The following is a 19,014-nucleotide window of genomic DNA, read 5'->3' as shown; positions in this document are numbered from 1 at the left end:
TATAAACTTATGATTTAACGAACTGTTAAGATAAAATTTCATATTTCCTAAGACAGATAAGCTTCTACTCCTTTCATATTACTCCCAGTTAGATTTAACGCTTAAAAAATATATTTTCAATAAAAACACCGCTTCCACTAGTGGATTTATACTCCTTGTTAGATTAGTGTAGGTGTAGAGAGTAATCATTACAAACGCTAAAAAATATATTTTCAAAAATGAAGAACATAGAACATTTATTCTATACGCGATGTACGAGGTTACCTCCCACTTCTTAAATGTTAGTAGTTTTTGATAAGCGCCATCTAGTGAGCGAATTCTGTACTTTGATTTTATTCCGTATTTTAAAAATGGCCGCGGACTGTCGGACAACAACAGTCTTTATGACACAGAGTTAACCCTTTGTCAGGCCCCGAATGAAGTTTGCAAACGCGCGATCTCCACTCCCTTAAATCCCTATCACTACTTTTACAGCCAAGAACGGAACATGTTCTACCCCAACTTGCCACTTTTATTTTTCAAAACATACTAATTACCAATGAGAATTAAAAAATATGTTCAAATCACCGGATTCACCGCGCCAAAGGATTTCAGACGATGGTTTTGAACTTCCTGCTTTTGAACGCTAGATGGCTTTAAGCACCGACGTTTAAAGGGACAAAAATACCGAATTTTTCGCTTTACTTCGACGCTAGATGGCGGTTTCAAAAACTACTAAGACGCAATGGCAGCCCCCTTGGAATTTGCCTGGTAAACGACGTATATCAAAAAATATTTTGGTGGTAAGATTGCTTTAGAAAAATCCAAACGGCTAGATATTGGTAAAAAAAGACATGTGTAAGCTATTTGTAGATGAGATAATTGTTTTACATGTTTTAAATGAAACTAATACTTCCACTATTGTGTCTAAAAAAGTGTTGGCAATGTATATTTTTTAAATATGACGGAATTGCGGTTGATATGATAGCGCCCTATTTGCGAAAAAAACCTTTTTTTAAACAGTTGAATCATTCTTTGATAGAATTTCGAAGGAAGAAGTTAAGTGTTAGATTTGCTCGATTAATTTTGTTCGGCAAATAATATAATTAAGCCTTACGTATTACTGAAGGAGATTGATTTTGCCAACTTTTGTGAGTATTGAACTGTTTAATAATTATTTTGGTTAAGTGGGAGCCTAGCTTATGTGTGATTGGGTTGTGGCTTCCATGTTTTGGGGACATTTGCTTTTTGTGTGGCGAGGTATGATTCAGCTTTGATATGGACAAATGTTACAAATCATACTGGTAGACTAAGAATACGGTTGAGGTATAGCGAGAGAGTAGAGTTTCCACAGCAATTGAGAGATATTGAAAAGGCTTGAACAATAGACTATTTTAAAATTCAATTCCTGCACTTGCAAAGAATTAAAAAAAGCGATAGATGCATATATTTTGGTTGTTAAAGGGGTAGTGATAGTCATCTCCACTCGGAGAGGTAATATTTTGGCTTTCCCAACTTGTTCAAAGCTTCCGTGGTGCAATGGTTAGCGCGTTCGGCTGTAAACCGAAGGGTTGTTGGTTTTAGTCCACCCGGGAGCGTTGTTGTGAAGACTTATAAATGACGCAAAAATTCAAAGTTTTTCTACAATACCTGAAGATCATTTAATTTCAAAGCTTCCGTGGCGGAATGGTTAGCGCGTACAACTGTTAACCGAAAGGTTGGTGGTTTGAGCCGAGCCAGAAGCGGTGTTGTGAAGTCTCTGATGTAACGTAAAAAATCAAAGTTTTGCCAAAATATGTGACGATAATAGTTTTTCAAACCTTCCGTGGTGCAATGGTTAGCGCGTTCGGCTGTTAATTGAAAGTTTGGTGGTTAAGCCCAGCCAGAAGCGGTGTTGTGAAGTCTCTTATGTAACGAAAAAATTCAAAGTTTTTCCACAATACCTGAAGATCATTTAATTTCAAAGCTTCCGTGGCGCAATGGTTAGCGCGTTCGGCTGTAAACCGAAGGGTTGTTGGTTTTAATCCAATCGGGAGCGTTGTTGTGAAGTCTTATAAATAACGTAAAAATTCAAAGTTTTTCCACAATACCTGAAGATCATTTAATTTCAAAGCTTCCGTGGCGCAATGGTTAGCGCGTACAGCTGTTAACCGGAAGGTTGGTGGTTCGAGCCCAGCCAGAAGCGGTGTTGTGAAGTCTCTGATGTAGCGTAAAAAATCAAAGTTTTGCCAAAGTATGTGACGATAATTGTTTTTCAAAGCTTCCGTGGCGCAATGGTTAGCGCGTTCGGGTTTTAACCGAAAGGTTTGTGGTTCGAGCCCAGCCAGGAGCGGTGTTATGAAGTCTCTGATGTAACGTAAAAAGTCAAAGTTTTGCCAAAATACGTGACGATTATTGTTCTTCAAAGCTTCCGTGGTGCAATGGTTAGCGCGTTCGGCTGTTAATCGAAAGTTTGGTGGTTCAAGCCCAGCCAGAAGCGGTGTTGTGAAGTCTCTTATGTAACGAAAAAAAGTCAAAGTTTTGCCAAAATACGTGACGATTATCGTTCTTCAAAGCTTCCGTGGTGCAATGGTTAGTGCGTTCGGGTTTTAACCGAAAGGTTTGTGGTTCGAGCCCAGCCAGGAGCGGTGTTGTGAAGTCTCTGATGTAACGTAAAAAATCAAAGTTTTGCCAAAATTCGCGACGATAATTGTTTTTCGAAGCTTCCGTGGTGCAATGGTTAGCGCGTTCGGCTGTAAACCGAAAGGTTGTTGGTTTTAGTCCACCCGGGAGCGTTGTTGTGAAGACTTATAAATAACGTAAAAATTCAAAGTTTTTCTACAATACCTGATGATCATTTAATTTCAAAGCTTCCGTGGCGGAATGGTTATCGCGTACAACGGTTAACCGAAAGGTTGGTGGTTCGAGCCCAGCCAGAAGCGGTGTTGTGAAGTCTTATATTTTTTACCGTCCCGAAACACCACAATGATAAGGAAACATTTTTTTAAAACATAATCAGATGAATTTGAGTTATAAAGGACTAAAATCCTGTGCATACCTAGGAGTAATGGAGTTAATTTTTACCAATGTCCAGAGATGATAAATATAAGCGGGAATGTTTCATATTTGAATAAAAATACTGTTTCCACTAATGGGTTTATACTCCTTGTTTGTGTAAGAGTAGTGTAGCTGTAGAATGTAATAATGATAAAAGCTTAAATTAAACTGACATTTTTTAATCCTCTTGATTTATTATTAATAAGAATATTAAACATTTATTCTTTGTTAAAAAATATTTTATGAGCTTTGATTCTAAGATTGCTTTAGAAAAATCCAAAATAAACATTTTAAAGCAAATTTAAGAGATTAAAATTGATATTTATGTTTTGAATATGACTAAAGCTTCCACTATTGTGTTTACACTCCTCGTTTGTTTGACCTAAAACCACCTAGCTTTAGATAACAGTCCGAAAAAATAAAAAATGATATTTTTCAAATCTGATGAGATAACGCCCACCTAGTTGAAAATTGACCTTTTTACTCCGCGGGAGCCATTCTTAATGAGAATTTCTATGCTAGTAGGTTGTCAATTAAACTACCGGTATATTATTGTTGTTGAAAATTGGAGATTAAGTGAAATTAAGTGGTTTTAAAGAGCCAGCAGGTTTTTGCCGCTTCTTTTTGTGAGTATTTGAATTTTTACCTCTCCGAGTGACGTATGTCACGGAGAGGTTCTGTAACGATCGTGTGTGTCTGTTTGTGTGTTTGTTTGTGTGTGTGTTTGTGTGTTTGTGTGTGTGTCTGTTGTTACACCCACGTGACCGCGTTCGCAATTTCCAAATCGGAGCAAACGTGTTCGCCATTTCCGAACTGCATTCACAGTCACGGAAATGGCTCCTCTACTTGAGTTCTCACACCACCATCTTCTGGTCTTTGTCCATTCCACACGGACACCAAACTGTACATACTGGCTTCTAATCACCACCATCTTCTGGTCTTCGTCCATTCCACTTGGACACCAGTCTGTACATACTGGCTTCTAATCACCACCATCTTCTGGTCTTCGTCCATCCCACTTGGACACCAGTCTGTACATACTGGCTTCTAAACACCACCATCTACTGGTCTTCCGTCTATTCCACATAGACACCAATCTGTCTCATTGGCTTCTAACTCCATCGTCATCGTTTGGTTTAAGACATTCGCGGCGATCAGCTAGGGTTACGAGAAACGTCTAGCCTCCCTAGGGTGGGTTGTCCACCAAAGGTTTTCGCAATTGCGGTTGTTCTTGCTTTTAACTGTAGTTCGACACCCTTATATACTACCTATCTGAGTAAGGCGAAGCAACCGGCGTATGCTTCATTTCAAACGCCAATATTAGTCAAGTCTTTCACGAATTTTTAATTGTTCTTTATCAAAACGATGTAACGCTCAATAAGGCGAACAACTAACGAAGAAAATATTTAATATTAATTATATTTATTTTAATATTTAAGATAATCCTGTTTTTCAACTCAAAATTAATACGGAAAGAGTTAAAAAGCAGTCTATGTTTTTGTCTGTGTGTGTCCGTCCATTGTTACACTTGTGCGTCGCGTTAGCAGTTAGCCTTGTGTTGATGTGTTAAGAAATCATACAGAACCTTAATATTCCCTTTTTTCATACTATAAAGTGAATATGTGGAAGTATTTTTCGTAATTATGATGCATTTAGTACTATTGTAGCTTTAAAGCTCTGTTTCATTTTGATATTCCAAAGATTGTTTTTAATATTGTTATTTGAAATGGCTGTTTATATATAACTTAAGCTATACTACATCTGTATATAGAATAATCCTTGGTTTAGGGATTTCATGAAGAAAACTAAGACCTAGACTCGGGCGGTTATATCAAGTATTATCCGCAATAGGCTTAGTGAAACAAAGAGTAAATAATTGAGCCCTGAGGTGAAGTAAACTTTGGGCTCTGATTTTCGTGTCTGAAATGAAGAGACATCAACGGTTCAGACTGAGCCGAAAGTTAAATACACTGTTATATAATCAGGTTAAGATTTTATAATAGAAGAAAAGAACATGGTGGCAATTAGAATAGTAAGAGAGCTAATGGTAAACTGGCAGTAGTAACAGACTTTTTTACCTCTCCGAGTGACGTATGTCACGGAGAGGTGCTGTTACGATCGTTTCTGTCTGTCTGTGTGTGTGTCTGTTGTTACACCCACGTGACCGCGTTCGCAGTTTCCAAATCGGAGCAAACGTGTTCGCCATTTCCGAACTGCATTCACAGTCACGGAAATGGTTCCTCTACTTGAGTTCTCACACCACCATCTTCTGGTCTTTGTCCATCCTACACGGACAACAGTCTGTACATACTGGCTTCTAATCACCACCATCTTCTGGTCATTGTACATCCCACTTGGAAACCAGTCTGTACATACTGGCTTCTAATTTCCACCATCTACTGGTCTTCCGTGACGATAATAGTTTTTCAAACCTTCCGTGGTGCAATGGTTAGCGCGTTCGGCTGTTAATTGAAAGTTTGGTGGTTAAGCCCAGCCAGAAGCGGTGTTGTGAAGTCTCTTATGTAACGAAAAAATTCAAAGTTTTTCCACAATACCTGAAGATCATTTAATTTCAAAGCTTCCGTGGCGCAATGGTTAGCGCGTTCGGCTGTAAACCGAAGGGTTGTTGGTTTTAATCCAATCGGGAGCGTTGTTGTGAAGTCTTATAAATAACGTAAAAATTCAAAGTTTTTCCACAATACCTGAAGATCATTTAATTTCAAAGCTTCCGTGGCGCAATGGTTAGCGCGTACAGCTGTTAACCGGAAGGTTGGTGGTTCGAGCCCAGCCAGAAGCGGTGTTGTGAAGTCTCTGATGTAGCGTAAAAAATCAAAGTTTTGCCAAAGTATGTGACGATAATTGTTTTTCAAAGCTTCCGTGGCGCAATGGTTAGCGCGTTCGGGTTTTAACCGAAAGGTTTGTGGTTCGAGCCCAGCCAGGAGCGGTGTTATGAAGTCTCTGATGTAACGTAAAAAGTCAAAGTTTTGCCAAAATACGTGACGATTATTGTTCTTCAAAGCTTCCGTGGTGCAATGGTTAGCGCGTTCGGCTGTTAATCGAAAGTTTGGTGGTTCAAGCCCAGCCAGAAGCGGTGTTGTGAAGTCTCTTATGTAACGAAAAAAAGTCAAAGTTTTGCCAAAATACGTGACGATTATCGTTCTTCAAAGCTTCCGTGGTGCAATGGTTAGTGCGTTCGGGTTTTAACCGAAAGGTTTGTGGTTCGAGCCCAGCCAGGAGCGGTGTTGTGAAGTCTCTGATGTAACGTAAAAAATCAAAGTTTTGCCAAAATTCGCGACGATAATTGTTTTTCGAAGCTTCCGTGGTGCAATGGTTAGCGCGTTCGGCTGTAAACCGAAAGGTTGTTGGTTTTAGTCCACCCGGGAGCGTTGTTGTGAAGACTTATAAATAACGTAAAAATTCAAAGTTTTTCTACAATACCTGATGATCATTTAATTTCAAAGCTTCCGTGGCGGAATGGTTATCGCGTACAACGGTTAACCGAAAGGTTGGTGGTTCGAGCCCAGCCAGAAGCGGTGTTGTGAAGTCTCTGATGTAACGTAAAAATTCAAAGTTTTGCCAAAATACGTGACGATTGTTGTTCTTCAAAGCTTCCGTGGTGCAATGGTTAGCGCGTTCGGCTGTTAATCGAAAGTTTGGTGGTTCAAGCCCAGCCAGAAGCGCTGTTGTGAAGTCTCTTATGTAACGAAAAAAGTCAAAGTTTTGCCAAAATACGTGACGATTATCGTTCTTCAAAGCTTCCGTGGTGCAATGGTTAGCGCGTTCGGCTGTTAACCGAAAGGTTGGTGGTTCGAGCCCAGCCAGGAGCGGTGTTGTGAAGTCTCTGATGTGACGTAAAATGTCAAAGTTTTGCCAAAATACGTGACGATTATTGTTCTTCAAAGCTTCCGTGGTGCAATGGTTAGCGCGTTCGGCTCTTAACCGAAAGGTTGGTGGTTCGAGCCCAGCCAGGAGCGGTGTTGTGAAGTCTCTGATGTGACGTAAAATGTCAAAGTTTTGCCAAAATACGTGACGATTATTGTTTTTCAAAGCTTCCGTGGTGCAATGGTTAGCGCGTTCGGCTGTTAATTGAAAGTTTGGTGGTTCAAGCCCAGCCAGAAGCGGTGTTGTGAAGTCTCTTATGTAACGAAAAAAGTCAAAGTTTTGCGAAAATTCGCGACGATAATTGTTTTTACCTCTCCGAGTGACGTATGTCACGGAGAGGTTCTGTAACGATCGTGTGTGTCTGTTTGTGTGTTTGTGTGTGTGTTTGTGTGTTTGTGTGTGTGTCTGTTGTTACACCCACGTGACCGCGTTCGCAATTTCCAAATCGGAGCAAACGTGTTCGCCATTTCCGAACTGCATTCACAGTCACGGAAATGGCTCCTCTACTTGAGTTCTCACACCACCATCTTCTGGTCTTTGTCCATTCCACACGGACACCAAACTGTACATACTGGCTTCTAATCACCACCATCTTCTGGTCTTCGTCCATTCCACTTGGACACCAGTCTGTACATACTGGCTTCTAATCACCACCATCTTCTGGTCTTCGTCCATCCCACTTGGACACCAGTCTGTACATACTGGCTTCTAAACACCACCATCTACTGGTCTTCCGTCTATTCCACATAGACACCAATCTGTCTCATTGGCTTCTAACTCCATCGTCATCGTTTGGTTTAAGACATTCGCGGCGATCAGCTAGGGTTACGAGAAACGTCTAGCCTCCCTAGGGTGGGTTGTCCACCAAAGGTTTTCGCAATTGCGGTTGTTCTTGCTTTTAACTGTAGTTCGACACCCTTATATACTACCTATCTGAGTAAGGCGAAGCAACCGGCGTATGCTTCATTTCAAACGCCAATATTAGTCAAGTCTTTCACGAATTTTTAATTGTTCTTTATCAAAACGATGTAACGCTCAATAAGGCGAACAACTAACGAAGAAAATATTTAATATTAATTATATTTATTTTAATATTTAAGATAATCCTGTTTTTCAACTCAAAATTAATACGGAAAGAGTTAAAAAGCAGTCTATGTTTTTGTCTGTGTGTGTCCGTCCATTGTTACACTTGTGCGTCGCGTTAGCAGTTAGCCTTGTGTTGATGTGTTAAGAAATCATACAGAACCTTAATATTCCCTTTTTTCATACTATAAAGTGAATATGTGGAAGTATTTTTCGTAATTATGATGCATTTAGTACTATTGTAGCTTTAAAGCTCTGTTTCATTTTGATATTCCAAAGATTGTTTTTAATATTGTTATTTGAAATGGCTGTTTATATATAACTTAAGCTATACTACATCTGTATATAGAATAATCCTTGGTTTAGGGATTTCATGAAGAAAACTAAGACCTAGACTCGGGCGGTTATATCAAGTATTATCCGCAATAGGCTTAGTGAAACAAAGAGTAAATAATTGAGCCCTGAGGTGAAGTAAACTTTGGGCTCTGATTTTCGTGTCTGAAATGAAGAGACATCAACGGTTCAGACTGAGCCGAAAGTTAAATACACTGTTATATAATCAGGTTAAGATTTTATAATAGAAGAAAAGAACATGGTGGCAATTAGAATAGTAAGAGAGCTAATGGTAAACTGGCAGTAGTAACAGACTTTTTTACCTCTCCGAGTGACGTATGTCACGGAGAGGTGCTGTTACGATCGTTTCTGTCTGTCTGTGTGTGTGTCTGTTGTTACACCCACGTGACCGCGTTCGCAGTTTCCAAATCGGAGCAAACGTGTTCGCCATTTCCGAACTGCATTCACAGTCACGGAAATGGTTCCTCTACTTGAGTTCTCACACCACCATCTTCTGGTCATTGTACATCCCACTTGGAAACCAGTCTGTACATACTGGCTTCTAATTTCCACCATCTACTGGTCTTCCGTCTATTCCACATAGACACCAATCTGCCTCATTGGCTTCTAACTCCATCGTCATCGTGGGGTTTAAGACATTCGCGGCGATCGGCTAGGGTTACGAGAAATGTCTAGCCTCCCTAGGGTTAGTTTTCCACCAAAGGTTTTCGCAATTGCGGTTGTTCTTGCTTTTAACTGTAGTTCGACATCCTTATATTCTACCTAATTGGGTAGGGCGAAACAAAGGGTGCATGCTGCACTTAAAATGTCTATATTAGCCAAGTTTCAAATGATAATAGAATAACGTTTCTATAAACGATTTAGCCCACTGTATTACTAATCATGGAAACTCTAGAGAGTTAAAATAGGTCTAGTATTGATGTTAATAGTCAAAGTTTATATAGGACGAGTAATGAAGATTGCGTATAAAGTCGATACGCTGTACACATTTCATAGTTAATACAGAGCGAGTATTTAAGAATTTAGCCCACTGTATTACTAATCATGGAAACTCTAGAAAGTTAAAATAGGTCGAGTATTGATGTTAATAGAGACGGAGTAGAGGAGTTGAATTAGGATAAATAACAAATGCAGTTTGTTGTGTCACTGTCTCAGTTAGAGAGGTAACGGTTGGTAAGTGCGAAACTATCGTAAGTGAGGTAGGTTGTGTTTCCCTGTTTTATGCACATTCGCGTTGTTGGTACACTATTAGAAAGATGTTTTCAATCCGCGGCCATTTTTGAAACTTCCACACCTCTGTTCATACTCCTTGGGTGTTTTCAATTTCTTTTCTTAAAGAATTAAGAAGTTGAAACTATATATTTTATAAGCGGCGTATTTAAATATTTTTTACCGTCCCGAAACACCACAATGATAAGGAAACATTTTTTTAAAACATAATCAGATGAATTTGAGTTATAAAGGACTAAAATCCTGTGCATACCTAGGAGTAATGGAGTTAATTTTTACCAATGTCCAGAGATGATAAATATAAGCGGGAATGTTTCATATTTGAATAAAAATACTGTTTCCACTAATGGGTTTATACTCCTTGTTTGTGTAAGAGTAGTGTAGCTGTAGAATGTAATAATGATAAAAGCTTAAATTAAACTGACATTTTTTAATCCTCTTGATTTATTATTAATAAGAATATTAAACATTTATTCTTTGTTAAAAAATATTTTATGAGCTTTGATTCTAAGATTGCTTTAGAAAAATCCAAAATAAACATTTTAAAGCAAATTTAAGAGATTAAAATTGATATTTATGTTTTGAATATGACTAAAGCTTCCACTATTGTGTTTACACTCCTCGTTTGTTTGACCTAAAACCACCTAGCTTTAGATAACAGTCCGAAAAAATAAAAAATGATATTTTTCAAATCTGATGAGATAACGCCCACCTAGTTGAAAATTGACCTTTTTACTCCGCGGGAGCCATTCTTAATGAGAATTTCTATGCTAGTAGGTTGTCAATTAAACTACCGGTATATTATTGTTGTTGAAAATTGGAGATTAAGTGAAATTAAGTGGTTTTAAAGAGCCAGCAGGTTTTTGCCGCTTCTTTTTGTGAGTATTTGAATTTTTACCTCTCCGAGTGACGTATGTCACGGAGAGGTTCTGTAACGATCGTGTGTGTCTGTTTGTGTGTTTGTTTGTGTGTGTGTTTGTGTGTTTGTGTGTGTGTCTGTTGTTACACCCACGTGACCGCGTTCGCAATTTCCAAATCGGAGCAAACGTGTTCGCCATTTCCGAACTGCATTCACAGTCACGGAAATGGCTCCTCTACTTGAGTTCTCACACCACCATCTTCTGGTCTTTGTCCATTCCACACGGACACCAAACTGTACATACTGGCTTCTAATCACCACCATCTTCTGGTCTTCGTCCATTCCACTTGGACACCAGTCTGTACATACTGGCTTCTAATCACCACCATCTTCTGGTCTTCGTCCATCCCACTTGGACACCAGTCTGTACATACTGGCTTCTAAACACCACCATCTACTGGTCTTCCGTCTATTCCACATAGACACCAATCTGTCTCATTGGCTTCTAACTCCATCGTCATCGTTTGGTTTAAGACATTCGCGGCGATCAGCTAGGGTTACGAGAAACGTCTAGCCTCCCTAGGGTGGGTTGTCCACCAAAGGTTTTCGCAATTGCGGTTGTTCTTGCTTTTAACTGTAGTTCGACACCCTTATATACTACCTATCTGAGTAAGGCGAAGCAACCGGCGTATGCTTCATTTCAAACGCCAATATTAGTCAAGTCTTTCACGAATTTTTAATTGTTCTTTATCAAAACGATGTAACGCTCAATAAGGCGAACAACTAACGAAGAAAATATTTAATATTAATTATATTTATTTTAATATTTAAGATAATCCTGTTTTTCAACTCAAAATTAATACGGAAAGAGTTAAAAAGCAGTCTATGTTTTTGTCTGTGTGTGTCCGTCCATTGTTACACTTGTGCGTCGCGTTAGCAGTTAGCCTTGTGTTGATGTGTTAAGAAATCATACAGAACCTTAATATTCCCTTTTTTCATACTATAAAGTGAATATGTGGAAGTATTTTTCGTAATTATGATGCATTTAGTACTATTGTAGCTTTAAAGCTCTGTTTCATTTTGATATTCCAAAGATTGTTTTTAATATTGTTATTTGAAATGGCTGTTTATATATAACTTAAGCTATACTACATCTGTATATAGAATAATCCTTGGTTTAGGGATTTCATGAAGAAAACTAAGACCTAGACTCGGGCGGTTATATCAAGTATTATCCGCAATAGGCTTAGTGAAACAAAGAGTAAATAATTGAGCCCTGAGGTGAAGTAAACTTTGGGCTCTGATTTTCGTGTCTGAAATGAAGAGACATCAACGGTTCAGACTGAGCCGAAAGTTAAATACACTGTTATATAATCAGGTTAAGATTTTATAATAGAAGAAAAGAACATGGTGGCAATTAGAATAGTAAGAGAGCTAATGGTAAACTGGCAGTAGTAACAGACTTTTTTACCTCTCCGAGTGACGTATGTCACGGAGAGGTGCTGTTACGATCGTTTCTGTCTGTCTGTGTGTGTGTCTGTTGTTACACCCACGTGACCGCGTTCGCAGTTTCCAAATCGGAGCAAACGTGTTCGCCATTTCCGAACTGCATTCACAGTCACGGAAATGGTTCCTCTACTTGAGTTCTCACACCACCATCTTCTGGTCTTTGTCCATCCTACACGGACAACAGTCTGTACATACTGGCTTCTAATCACCACCATCTTCTGGTCATTGTACATCCCACTTGGAAACCAGTCTGTACATACTGGCTTCTAATTTCCACCATCTACTGGTCTTCCGTCTATTCCACATAGACACCAATCTGCCTCATTGGCTTCTAACTCCATCGTCATCGTGGGGTTTAAGACATTCGCGGCGATCGGCTAGGGTTACGAGAAATGTCTAGCCTCCCTAGGGTTAGTTATCCACCAAAGGTTTTCGCAATTGCGGTTGTTCTTGCTTTTAACTGTAGTTCGACATCCTTATATTCTACCTAATTGGGTAGGGCGAAACAAAGGGTGCATGCTGCACTTAAAATGTCTATATTAGCCAAGTTTCAAATGATAATAGAATAACGTTTCTATAAACGATTTAGCCCACTGTATTACTAATCATGGAAACTCTAGAGAGTTAAAATAGGTCTAGTATTGATGTTAATAGTCAAAGTTTATATAGGACGAGTAATGAAGATTGCGTATAAAGTCGATACGCTGTACACATTTCATAGTTAATACAGAGCGAGTATTTAAGAATTTAGCCCACTGTATTACTAATCATGGAAACTCTAGAAAGTTAAAATAGGTCGAGTATTGATGTTAATAGAGACGGAGTAGAGGAGTTGAATTAGGATAAATAACAAATGCAGTTTGTTGTGTCACTGTCTCAGTTAGAGAGGTAACGGTTGGTAAGTGCGAAACTATCGTAAGTGAGGTAGGTTGTGTTTCCCTGTTTTATGCACATTCGCGTTGTTGGTACACTATTAGAGAGATGTTTTCAATCCGCGGCCATTTTTGAAACTTCCACACCTCTGTTCATACTCCTTGGGTGTTTTCAATTTCTTTTCTTAAAGAATTAAGAAGTTGAAACTATATATTTTATAAGCGGCGTATTTAAATATTTTTTACCGTCCCGAAACACCACAATGATAAGGAAACATTTTTTTAAAACATAATCAGATGAATTTGAGTTATAAAGGACTAAAATCCTGTGCATACCTAGGAGTAATGGAGTTAATTTTTACCAATGTCCAGAGATGATAAATATAAGCGGGAATGTTTCATATTTGAATAAAAATACTGTTTCCACTAATGGGTTTATACTCCTTGTTTGTGTAAGAGTAGTGTAGCTGTAGAATGTAATAATGATAAAAGCTTAAATTAAACTGACATTTTTTAATCCTCTTGATTTATTATTAATAAGAATATTAAACATTTATTCTTTGTTAAAAAATATTTTATGAGCTTTGATTCTAAGATTGCTTTAGAAAAATCCAAAATAAACATTTTAAAGCAAATTTAAGAGATTAAAATTGATATTTATGTTTTGAATATGACTAAAGCTTCCACTATTGTGTTTACACTCCTCGTTTGTTTGACCTAAAACCACCTAGCTTTAGATAACAGTCCGAAAAAATAAAAAATGATATTTTTCAAATCTGATGAGATAACGCCCACCTAGTTGAAAATTGACCTTTTTACTCCGCGGGAGCCATTCTTAATGAGAATTTCTATGCTAGTAGGTTGTCAATTAAACTACCGGTATATTATTGTTGTTGAAAATTGGAGATTAAGTGAAATTAAGTGGTTTTAAAGAGCCAGCAGGTTTTTGCCGCTTCTTTTTGTGAGTATTTGAATTTTTGTATGTAAAATGGAGGAAGATAATGTTGAGAGTAAGGAGGAAATGCGAAAGCGTAAAGCTAGGGAAAGGATGAGGGCAAAAAGGTCGGATCCAGAGTTTAAAAAGAGAGAAAATGAAAGGAGACGAGTTTTAGCAGCTCAGAAAAAAGCTAAGGGTGAAGGGAGCGGTGCTAGAACGTCCAGTCCTAATATGTTTGATAGTTCTATGGCGTCGCCAGTCGGCCACGGTAGTTCTGGTTCAGATCGCTCTTTTGTAAACTCAGAGCTGGTTACTGACGATGAACCTATGAATTTAGTTAGTAATAAAGCAAATAGTTCGACAATGGTAGCGAGCGATGAACAATTACCTTGTACGTCTCATGGTAATGTGTATCCGTTAGAGAGAATGAGAATTTTGAGACAGAATGAAGAGTATAGAATGAAAGAGGCGCGATCAATGGCCAAAAAGCGGGAGAATGAGTCATATCGTGAAAGGGAACACCAAGTTGGTATACTGAGCAAGAGAGTTAAAAGGCTGGATGAATCGTATAGAGCAAGCGAAAGAGTTAAGAACCAGTTAAGTATGGCTAATAAACGGCAAGATTTAGAGTACGTTGAAACTGAACGTGTTAGAAATCAGTTGGCCATGGATAATAAACGCCAAGATTTAGAGTACGTTGAAACTGAACGTGTTAAAAGTCAGTTGGCTATGGCTAGTAAACGTCAAGATTTAGAGTACGTTGAAACTGAACGTGTTAGAAATCAGTTGGCTATGGCTAATAAACGCCGAGATTTAGAGTACATTGAAACTGAACGTGTTATAAGTCAGTTGGCTATGGCTAGTAAACGTCAAGATTTGGAGTACGTTGAAACTGAGCGTGTTAAAAATCAGTTGAGTAAGGCTGCCAGGCGTGAAAATGTAAATGTTAGAAACCCAGAGCGTTCTAGAAATAGATTGTCTATGGCTGAAAGGAGGACAAATCCTTTGTTTATAGAGCAGACTTATTTTGAAAGTATTAAGGAAGGTCCAACGTGGCCATGTGAAGGGTGCTCAGGTCTTTTTTTTAAAGCATCGGGTAGCTTTGTTAAGTCTACAGTGCTTTTGGCTGTTCCTGGGATTCACGGTCGTCAATTAGGTGACAAAGTATTTTTATGTAGTACTTGTAATAAAGCTGTGAAAAAGAACGAAATCCCCAAGTTTTCCAGAGAAAATGGATTTGAATTCCCTGAAATTCCAGCAGAACTAGTTAATTTGTCTAATTTGGAGGAAAGAATGATTTCACCAAGAATACCTTTTATGCAAATAAGAAGGTTAGGTTGTGATCAACAAAGGGGGATTAAGGGAAACGTGGTCAACGTTCCTATAAATGTAGAGTCTACAGTGTCAGTGTTACCACGGTTACCTCGTGAACAGATACTATTCAAATTGAGTTTATGAGGAGAATGCAATATAATACACCCTATTTGTATGAAACTGTTAGGCCGAAAAAAATGCACGAAGCTCTTAAGGTTTTGGTGAAAACACCGTTGTATATTAAGCATGGGATAACCGTTAGGAGCGATATATTAGATCCAATTCCAGAAGAACTTGAATTTATTGTTGACGAAAATGACCGTCAGTTAGACCATGGTGATACATTAAGTGAAAACCCACAAGGGTCAATGAATGTAGAGAATGAGAATGATAGCGATGAAATTTGGAATGAATCTAACGAAGTTAACTCATTCCCAGTAGGGAATCAAGACACGTTGTTAGTGTCATTGTCTGATTTCCTACCCACTAATACCATGCATGTTAAGTTTGCTCCTGGTGAAGGTCAAACGCCAATGTCTTTACTCTATGACGAGGACGCGGAGGAATTGTCATTCCCCAGTATTTATGTGGGTCAGAAGAGAGACCTTAAGGTTAAAGGTAGTTTTGGGGACATTGCTAAGTGGGAGCTTCGTAATATTGATAGGCGTTGTGCTAAAAATCCGTCTAAATTGTTTTACACTTTTGTTAAGTTGGAAACTATGAAAGTTAGAGATTCCATACAAGTTTGTATGAGAAAAACGAAGAGAAAAGATGGCTCAAACTACACTGCTGGGTTTTTATCGTCTGCTGGTGCACTCGATTCAATTGTTAAGCAGGATGATGGTTTTAGAGTATTAGAAAATTTGCAGTCCTCGCCTTCATATTGGCAGCATAGGCAGAAAGAGTTAATGGCTATGATTAGGCAGCTTGGTACGGCTACCTTTTTTATAACGTTTTCAGCTGCGGAAGGCAAATGGCCTGAGCTTTTGAACATATTGAGGGTGACTTCGGGTCAGGATCGCTTAGCGAATGATGAAATTGGCAATTTAAGTTTTTCGGAAAAGGCAAAGTTGATTCAGGATGATCCTGTTACTTGTGCTAGATATTTTGACCACCGTTTTCGGGCTCTTCTTAAAGCTCTGCAAAAGCTAGGCCCTCTTGGTGTTATTGAAGATTATTACTTCAGGGTTGAAATACAGCAAAGAGGCTCTCCTCATCAACATGGGTTGATATGGATTAAAGATGCGCCTAAGCTTAAAGATGACTTGTCAAATGTTAAAGAGGTAGAGGAATATATTGATAAAGTTATTTCTTGCGCTGGTAAATTGAACGATGATAATGGGGATTTGTTAACGTCATTGCAAATGCATAAACACACGACAACGTGTAGGAAGAAGGTTAATGATAGTTCAGTTTGTCGTTTTGGAATTCCATTTCCTCCCATGCCTAGAACTATTATTTATGATCCGAGTTTAAGAGAACCCGGTACTCTTGACGAAGAACTTAAGTGTAAGAACAATTCCAAGAAATTGCATGAGCTTTTGCAATCGAAAGAAAAAGAATTGTGGGTAGATAGTTTTGAGGAGTTGTTGGAAAAGTTGCGTATAACCGAAGATGATTATATTAAAGCCATTACGTATGATCTCAAAAGGAAAGTGGTTTTATTGAAAAGACACCCTAAAGATACTAGGGTTAATCCGTACAACCCGTGCACTTTGCGCCTCTGGCAAGCGAATATGGACATTCAGTTTGTTCTTGATCCTTACGCTCTGGTTATGTATATCGTGTCTTATATAGGGAAATCTCAGCGTGGTATGTCAATGCTTCTGCGTGAAGCTGCTAAACGAGCGCAGTCTGATAAATGCACGGTGAAGCAAAAGTTGAAGGCGATTGCTAATCAGTTTTTGAACGCGCACGAGGTAAGCGCGCATGAAGCCGCTTATAGCGCTTTACAAATTCCCGTCTCCAGGTGTAGTCGGGCTTGCATTTATGTTAATACAAATGTGCCCGAGAATCGTGTTCATATTCTCAAAAGCAAAGTTGAGCTTGAACAATTGTCCAAAGATAGTTTGGATGTTTTCGCTTCTGGAATGTTAGACCATTATGTTCAAAGGCCAGATGATTTAGAGGCAGTAACGTTAGCTCAATTTGCGGCTTGGTATGAATTTTCCAGAAGTCGTAGAGTTTCGAAAACTCAAAGTCATATTGATGACGGTGAGAGCGATGAAGTTCAATGTGGTAAATGGTTAAAACTGAAAAATGATTCAGGGTTCATTAGAAAACGTGGTCATTCTAAAATTATACGGTATCGTAGATTCAATTTAGTGAAAGATCCCGAGCAGTTTTATCGTGAACAAATCATGTTATTCTCGCCTTGGCGTGATGAGAGTAGAGATATTTTGACAAAGGATGTAAAATCTGAGTATGAGCTTAGACTTGAGATTATAACGGAATCTAGAAAAGAATTTCATAATGAAATTGACGAAGTAGCTATTGAACAGGCTGTGAGAGATTTCGAAAGTGAAGCTAATGAAGCTGATCTTACTAATATTCAACCTGAATTGGAACATCAAAATGAAATAGATAGGTCTTTAATTGTTGAAGATTCTGAATTTCTAGTTAATACAGTGGAAGAGGCAATAGGAAATATTAACAGAGATATTCTTGATGGTAATGCGGAAAAAACTGTTGCTCCATCAGTCACGTTAGTTAATGATTCAGAATACAATGCCCTTGTTAGAAAGCTGAATTTGAAACAAAAAGAAATATTTTATGAAGTTCTGCACCATATAAAGTGCAAAGAAACGCCTTTACGGCTATTTGTTACAGGAGGCGCTGGTGTTGGAAAAAGCGTTTTGATAAGTGCCATATTTGAATCTGTTACTAGATTTTACAATAAGCAACCAGGGTCTAATCCCTCGGAGGTTAAAGTTCTGCGATGCGCACCTACGGGCAAGGCTGCCTTTAATATAGGTGGGGCTACTTTGCATAGTACCTTTTGTCTACCCGTTAGTCAATTTGACGGAAACATTTCCAGATTAGAAAGTGAAACTCTTCACAATTGTAGATTGATGTATGGTCAAGTGAAGTTATTAATTATTGACGAGATATCAATGGTTGGTGCGAAGGTTTTTAACCGAGTTAACTCGAGAATGCAAGAGATAATGGGTTGCCCAGATTATTTTGGTGGTGTCTCTGTACTTTTAGTTGGAGATTTTAACCAACTTAGACCCGTCCGGGATCATTTCGCTTTTCAAAGTCAAAGTGATAGTGACAATCCATATGCGTCTTTAATTGGTAACCCAATATGGGAGGAATTCCAATTTAGTGAGCTTGAGGAAATTATGAGGCAAAAAGATGATAAGAGGTTTGCGGAAGCTTTGAATAGAATGGCTGTGGGAACTATGAATCAGGATGATATTGACTTATTCGTAAGTTTGGAAGTAAACAGAGAGCGTGTACCGCCAAAAGAAGCGATACATCTTTTCCCTACTAACGTTGAAGTCAACCAATTTAACCAAGAGACTCTATTAAAAATGAGTACGGAAAAGTGTATTTCATTTTCAGTAGATGTTGTAAATGGTGATCTTAGTAGCGAAGTTAAAAGTAACATTCTTTCCCAAATTCAAACGTTAGCAACGTCTGATACTTATGGTCTCCCTAAAGAACTAACACTCGCTTGTGGTGCGAGATATATGATGACTAACAATGTCGGTACGTCTGATGGACTTACGAATGGTGCGACAGGTTGGCTAAGGAAGATAGAGTACGGTAAAAATAGGCTCGGGGAACAAATTCCGTTCAGGGTTTGGATTGAGTTTGCTGATGCTAATGTTGGGAAGTGTTTGAGACAAAAGTGTCTTGGATTGTACGAACAGAATAACTATAACAGGACTTGGACTCCTGTCGAGAAGGTTATTAAGGCGTTTAGTAGAAAATGGAGGCAAAATAATGTTTCA

The 19,014-nt window shown here is 38.5% G+C and overlaps 6 non-coding genes across 6 annotated transcripts; all 6 read left to right on the top strand.

The window, feature by feature from the left end:
- Positions 1 to 1,504: 1,504 nt before the first annotated feature.
- Positions 1,505 to 1,577, top strand: TRNAY-GUA (transfer RNA tyrosine (anticodon GUA)). Its single transcript has one exon. It is a non-coding gene; the product is annotated as a tRNA-Tyr (tRNA).
- A 367-nt stretch (positions 1,578 to 1,944) lies between these two features.
- TRNAY-GUA (transfer RNA tyrosine (anticodon GUA)) lies at positions 1,945 to 2,017 on the top strand. Its single transcript has one exon. It is a non-coding gene; the product is annotated as a tRNA-Tyr (tRNA).
- A 663-nt stretch (positions 2,018 to 2,680) lies between these two features.
- Positions 2,681 to 2,753, top strand: TRNAY-GUA (transfer RNA tyrosine (anticodon GUA)). Its single transcript has one exon. It is a non-coding gene; the product is annotated as a tRNA-Tyr (tRNA).
- A 2,839-nt stretch (positions 2,754 to 5,592) lies between these two features.
- Positions 5,593 to 5,665, top strand: TRNAY-GUA (transfer RNA tyrosine (anticodon GUA)). Its single transcript has one exon. It is a non-coding gene; the product is annotated as a tRNA-Tyr (tRNA).
- A 663-nt stretch (positions 5,666 to 6,328) lies between these two features.
- Positions 6,329 to 6,401, top strand: TRNAY-GUA (transfer RNA tyrosine (anticodon GUA)). Its single transcript has one exon. It is a non-coding gene; the product is annotated as a tRNA-Tyr (tRNA).
- Positions 6,402 to 6,916: 515 nt separating this feature from the next.
- On the top strand, positions 6,917 to 6,989 carry TRNAK-CUU (transfer RNA lysine (anticodon CUU)). Its single transcript has one exon. It is a non-coding gene; the product is annotated as a tRNA-Lys (tRNA).
- Positions 6,990 to 19,014: the final 12,025 nt, after the last annotated feature.

The sequence above is a fragment of the Phalangium opilio genome, unplaced genomic scaffold, assembly GCF_054372755.1.
Source record: "Phalangium opilio isolate 3A_F unplaced genomic scaffold, DU_Popi_V2 ptg000093l_1, whole genome shotgun sequence".
NCBI lineage: Eukaryota > Metazoa > Arthropoda > Arachnida > Opiliones > Phalangiidae > Phalangium > Phalangium opilio.
This window is presented reverse-complemented; position numbering and strand designations above follow the sequence as displayed.